Source organism: Trachypithecus francoisi, unplaced genomic scaffold (assembly GCF_009764315.1).
Source record: "Trachypithecus francoisi isolate TF-2019V2 unplaced genomic scaffold, Tfra_2.0 Lachesis_group12, whole genome shotgun sequence".
Taxonomy (NCBI): Eukaryota; Metazoa; Chordata; class Mammalia; order Primates; family Cercopithecidae; genus Trachypithecus; species Trachypithecus francoisi.
The window spans coordinates 8169844-8176031 of record NW_022681457.1 but is presented as its reverse complement, the minus strand read 5'-3'; the positions used below and the strand labels follow the sequence as shown (position 1 = coordinate 8176031).

Genomic DNA, 6188 nt, shown 5'->3' with positions numbered 1-6188 from the left:
ATCCATAGCAGAAAAGAAGTCATCTTTACTGAAACTTCACAAGGGTACAGACATTAGCTCAACATTGACCACAGCCTAAATGTAAAATATCAAACCATAAAATGGCATCCTGTAGGAGACTGAAAGAAAAAAATACTCACAGAATAAAATCGTAAGCATCAAGAGCTTGTTCAAAAATTCTTAGCCATGGCAGCAAAAGCATGATTCATTAAAGAAAAAAAATCAACTGGTATTTACCAAATTAAAAACTTTTGATCTGTGAAAGACCTTAAGACAAGGAAAGAAAAGGTATTTGATATGGTTTGGATCGATGTCCCCATCAAATCTCATCTTCAAGTATAATCCTCAGGTGTTGAGGGAGGGACCTGGTGGGAGCTGACCAGATCATGGAGATGGTTTTCCCATGCCGTTCTCATGATAGTGAGTTCTCAGGAGATCTCATGGTTTAAAAATCTGTGATAGCTCCTCCTTTGATCACTGTCTCTCCTGCTGCATGCAAGACGTGCCTTGCTTCCCCTTTGCTTTCCTCCATGATTGTAAGTTTCCTGAGGCCTCCCTAGCCATGTGGAACTGTGAGTCAATTAAACCTCTTTTGTTTATAAATCACCCAGTCTCAGACTGTATATTTATGGCAGTGTGAAAATGGATTAATACAGTAGTGAATAATAGAAAATATTTACCTACCATGTATCTGACATAAAACTGGTATGTGGAATGTATAAAGAATTCTAGAATGACTTAAAAACAAACAAAAAAGCAAAATAATCAAATTAGAAAATGGATAGAACTATGAAGAGACATTTCACTGAAGCAGACATACTGAGATAAATGAGCACATAAAAAGATTTCCAACATCACCATCCATCAAATCTCAGACCTCAGCATTTTCTGCTTTCTCCATGTGAACCCCTGGATGCTGTCAGAGATCATGGGAAACACGAGAGTTTCTACTGAACAGTGCAGTTGATGTGTATTCGCAACCTGTAATTGTTTTTGGAAACTAACAATGGAAACACAGATACAAAAATATTAGCTCAAAAAATGTGCATTGTCTTTGTCACTATTAGTGGTTTTTTTTTTTTTTTTTGAGACGGAGTCTTGTTCTGTCACCCAGGCTGGAGTGCAGTGGTGTGATCTCGACCCACTGCAACCTCTACCTCCTGGGCTCAAGAGATTCTCCTGCCTCAGCCTCCTGAGTAGCTGGGACCACAGGTGCGTGCCACCACACCCAGCTATTTTTTGTATTGTTAGTAGAGATAGAGTTTTGCCATGTTGGCCAGGCTGGTCTGCAATTCCTGACCTCAGGGATCTGCCCACCTTGGCCTCCCAAAGTGCTGGGATTACAGAGGTGAGCCACCGCGCCTGGCCACTATTAGTGAATTCTTTTTTTTTTTTTTTTTTTTTTTTGAGGCAGAGTCTCGCTCTGTCGCCCAGGCTGGAGTGCAGTGGCCGGATCTCAGCTCACTGCAAGCTCCGCCTCCCGGGTTTACGCCATTCTCCTGCCTCAGCCTCCCGAGTAGCTGGGACTACAAGCGCCCGCCACCTCGCCCAGCTAGTTTTTGTATTTTTAGTAGAGACGGGGTTTCACCCTGTTAGCCAGGATGGTCTCGATCTCCTGACCTCGTGATCCACCCGTCTCGGCCTCCCAAAGTGCTGGGATTACAGACTTGAGCCACTGCACCCGGCCTATTAGTGAATTCTTAAACTCACACCTCAGGTACTGGAGGCCTCCTTCGAAAGATGTGATCATCTTCCTTACAGGATTATGTGGTAATGAGTGTCTCTGTCGTTCATTTAGGTAAGATGCATAGGCAATAGTGATCTATAAAAATGTAGACTTAATTGATCTATAAAAATATAGATTTAATACAAAGTTACCACAATCACAATGACATATGAAGATAAACCATTTAAAAATTACAAGACATACTAACAAAATAGGCATAGATGGTGAGTAAAGGACAAAAATAACTAGCATTGTTACTGTAGCATCATCATTAAAAGCTTTGTCTTTGCAGCCAGACAACATGGATTCAAATCTCGATTATGCCTCTTACTGAAATGTGATTAGATTGAGTCTTTTAAAGCAGAAAATGCTGAGGTCTGAGATTTGATGGATGATGTTGGAAATCTTTTTATGTGCCTATTTATCTCAGTATATCTGCTTCAGTAAAATGTCTCTTCATAGTTTTATCCATTTTCTAATTATATATAACATATACTATATACATATATTATAACATATACATATATAGTATATACATACACATACTATATGTATATACTATATATGTATGTATATATACATACTATATATGTATATATAACATATACATATACATATATTCTATATAATGCATGTTGTATGTATATAATATACACATATTATATATATTTTATATATAGAGAGCGAGCGAGCAAGAGATGCAGCCCTGCTCTGTCGCTGAGGCTGGAGTGCAATGGCGGGATCTCAGCTCAATGCAACGGCCACCTCCCAGGCTCAAGCGATTCTCCTGCCTCAGCCTCTCAAATAGCTAGGATTACAGGTGCCCGCCACCACACCCAGCTAATTTTTCTATTTCTAGTAGAGACGGGGTTTCACCATGTTGATCAGGCTGGTCTTGAACTCCTGACCTCAGGTGATCCCCCCCCACCTCGGCCTCCCAAAGTGCTGGGATTACAGGCATGAGCCACTGTGCCTGGCCTAATTTGATTATTTTGCCTATCTGTCCTAGGTTTCTTCACCTCTGAAATGAGAATATCATCAATACTTATTTCAGGGAGCTGACAGTTCAGCTGTTGCATATAAAGCATTAATAACTGTGATTCTTACTCTGTAATTGATATAAAAGAAAATATATATGCAAAGATAAATCACTTATTAAAGTATACATATATATATCAGTTTTTTAAAATGGAAACAAATCTAAAGGGAGTATATTAAATGGCAGCTATCATGGCAAAAGTTGCACAAATATCATGTTTCGCTGTAAGAGCCTCTGGCTCAGAACAGAAGTACCAGCCACAGTGGGAAGCTGAATTGCCTCCAGGGACTCACTGAGAGAAATTACCTCCTTTGCATAAAGGATAGTATCTTGGGGACTCTCTTATTAATTGTATTTTCATTTACTTCTCCAGATGCTGGTTAACATCCACACGCTTGATTTTCAAGCAGCTGATCTTTGATAACTTCCATATTAAGAGAGACTTCATTTTGGCCGGGCGCGGTGGCTCAAGCCTGTAATCCCAGCACTTTGGGAGGCCGAGACGGGCGGATCACGAGGTCAGGAGATCGAGACCATCCTGGCGAACACGGTGAAACCCCGTCTCTACTAAAACAAATACAAAAAAATTAGCCGGGCGAGGTGGCGGGCGCCTGTAGTCCCAGCTACTCGGGAGGCTGAGGCAGGAGAATGGCGGGAACCCGGGAGGCAGAGCTTGCAGTGAGCTGAGATCCGGCCACAGCGGACAGAGAGAGACTCCGTCTCAAAAAAAAAAAAAGAGAGACTTCATTTTGCCATCTAGTATCCCTGTACTTTAACTGAACTGAAGATTTACAAGGACACTCCATTTTCCTATTTACAGAGAACCTAGTCTGTACCTGCCATTGTCTTACATACATTTTCATGTCACAAAATTTTATTTCCAAACAACACCCTAATTTATGTATCTTCTAAGTTTTCACTGGAGTAACACAGAGAAGAAATGCAGTAAACATATAATTTGGATTAAAATGTATGGAAGGAAAAAATCCTTAAAGTAAAAATCATACACAAAAACAAAAAGTCATTTTACTACTATTGGCTCACGGCTGTAATCCTAGCCCTTTGGGAGGCTGAGGCAGGAGGAATGCTTGAGGCCAAGAGTTCAAGACCAACCTGGCCAACATAGCGAGACCTCACATCTAAAAAGAAAAAGAAAAAAAAAGAAAAGATGCTATGGAATATTACACAATACCATAAACTGAACATGACATTAACATAACACAGCCTTTGGAAAAATACCCTTTGGCTAAAGTTGCTTGATCGTATTATGTAATAAACTTTTCCTTGAGGCCGGGCGCAGTGGCTCAACCCTGTAATCCCAGCACTTTGGGAGGCCAAGACGGGTGGATCACGAGGTCAGGAGATCGAGACCATCCTGGCTAACACAGTGAAACCCCGTCTCTACAAAAAATACAAAAAAACTAGCCAGGCGAGGTGGCGGACACCTGTAGTCCCAGCTACTCAGGAGGCTGAGGCAGGAGAATGGCGTGAACCCGGGAGGCAGAGCTTGCAGTGAGCTGAGATCTGGCCACTGCACTCTAGCCTGGGCGACAGAGCAAGACTCCGTCTCAAAAAAAAAAAAAAAAAAAAAAACTTTTCCACAAATTCATTTGCATTGAACTACTGTAAAAATATTTTAGGCAATTTAAACAGCATTTCACAAACATTTTTCAAGAATGACGTTGTGTAATGGGATCTATGGGTTCAGCAGAAAAGGAAGAGTAGTTATCTACTATTATGAAGAAAGTGGAGGTCTTTCCTAACAAAGAAGTTTGAAATTTCTTTTTTCTTTTGTTTTGAGATGGAGTCTCACTCTATTGCCCAGGCTGGAGTGCAGTGGTGAGATCTCAGCTCACTGCAACCTCCATCTCCCAGGTTCAAGTGATTCTCCCGCCTCAGCCTCCCTAGTAGCTAGAACTACAGGTGTGCGCTGCCACACCTGGCTAATTTTTGTATTTTTAGTAGAGATGGGATTTCACCGTGTTGGCCAGGCTGGTCTTGAGCTCCTGACCTAAGGTGATCCACCTGCCTCAGGCTCCCAAAGTGCTGCGATTACAGGCATGAGCCACCATGCCTGGCCAGAAATCAGAAGTTTCAAGAGTAAATATTCAGTGTTGTACTAGAATCAGTTTCCATTTTGTGATTTTTGTCTTATAACACCTTTTATACCTCTGCACTCCCTTCTTATTCTGCCCACCTGGCCAAGCTGGTAATGCCCGTGTTCCCTCCTTTGGCACTAGATGGAAGTTCAAAGCACATGTGGGGACCCTCACCCCAACCTCACCCTTTTATTAACAGTTATTACCATAATACCCCAAGCAAGTTATTTATCCTTGCTCTCTCAAGCCATTTTAGACCAGTTTGGGAAGTCAATCCTGCTTCTCACAGAAAGCCTCATTATGCAATACACATTTTCCTAAAACTTCATTGTTTGACATCATTTTCCATATCTAAACCAAACTGTAGGTGGAGTTCAATACACTTCCCGTGGAGAGGTGACAAATTAACATTACCAAAAACGTGATGAGGCTAAATTTATGAAACTTCCAGTTTACCTACCAAAACAATATGAAATTTCCATTATATATGTTCATTTTTAAGAGGAAACTCACGAATATTAGTCTTGTCAAACTATGTCACTGAGCATAGCATTCTTTATTAGTGTTATTTTTGTTATTCTGCACTATTTATAATTTCATAATTTTTTTTTGAGACGGAGTCTTGTTCTCTTGCCCAGGCTGTGGTGCAGTGGCACGATCTTGGCTCACTGCAACCTCTGCCTCCTGGGTTTAAGTGATTCTCCTGCCTCAGCCTCCCCAATAGCTGGGATTACAGGAACATGACACCACATCCAGCCAATTTTTTTTTTTTTTTTTTGTACTTTTTAGTAGAGATGGGGTTTCACTGTGCTGGCCAGGGTGGTCTCGACCTTCTGACCTCATAATCTACCCACCTCAGCCTCCCTAAGTGCTGGGATTACAGGTGTGAGCCACCGCGCCCAGCTAATATTTTCCATACAATTTTTTTTTTTTTGAGACAGAGTCTCGCTCTGTCACCCAGGCTGGAGTGCAATGGCGTGATCTTGGCTCACTGCAACCTCTGCCTCCGGGCTCAAGTGATCCACCTGCCTCAGTCTCCCAGAGGATCTGGGACTACAGGCGTGAGCCAGTCTGTCCAGGTAATTTTTCTATTTTTTTTGTAGAAACAGGGTTTTGCCAGGTGGCCCTGGCTGGACGAACTCCTGGACTCAAGTGACCCACCTGCCTTGGGCTCTCAAAGTGCTAGGATTACAGGCACGAGCCAACACACCCAGCCCATACATCTTCTCTATTTGTATTTTCACTTCATGTAAATAAAGATGCATGCCATGGTTATTTGGCACACAAGCATGTAAAAATATAATATGATATATATTCACCAACA

At 41.7% G+C, this 6188-nt stretch overlaps 1 protein-coding gene across 1 annotated transcript in view; it reads right to left on the bottom strand.

The window, feature by feature from the left end:
* LOC117093626 (zinc finger protein 888-like) overlaps nucleotides 1–6188 on the bottom strand; it is a 385964-nt gene that overhangs the window by 241378 nt on the left and 138398 nt on the right. The gene's annotated exons all lie outside the window — the stretch shown is intronic.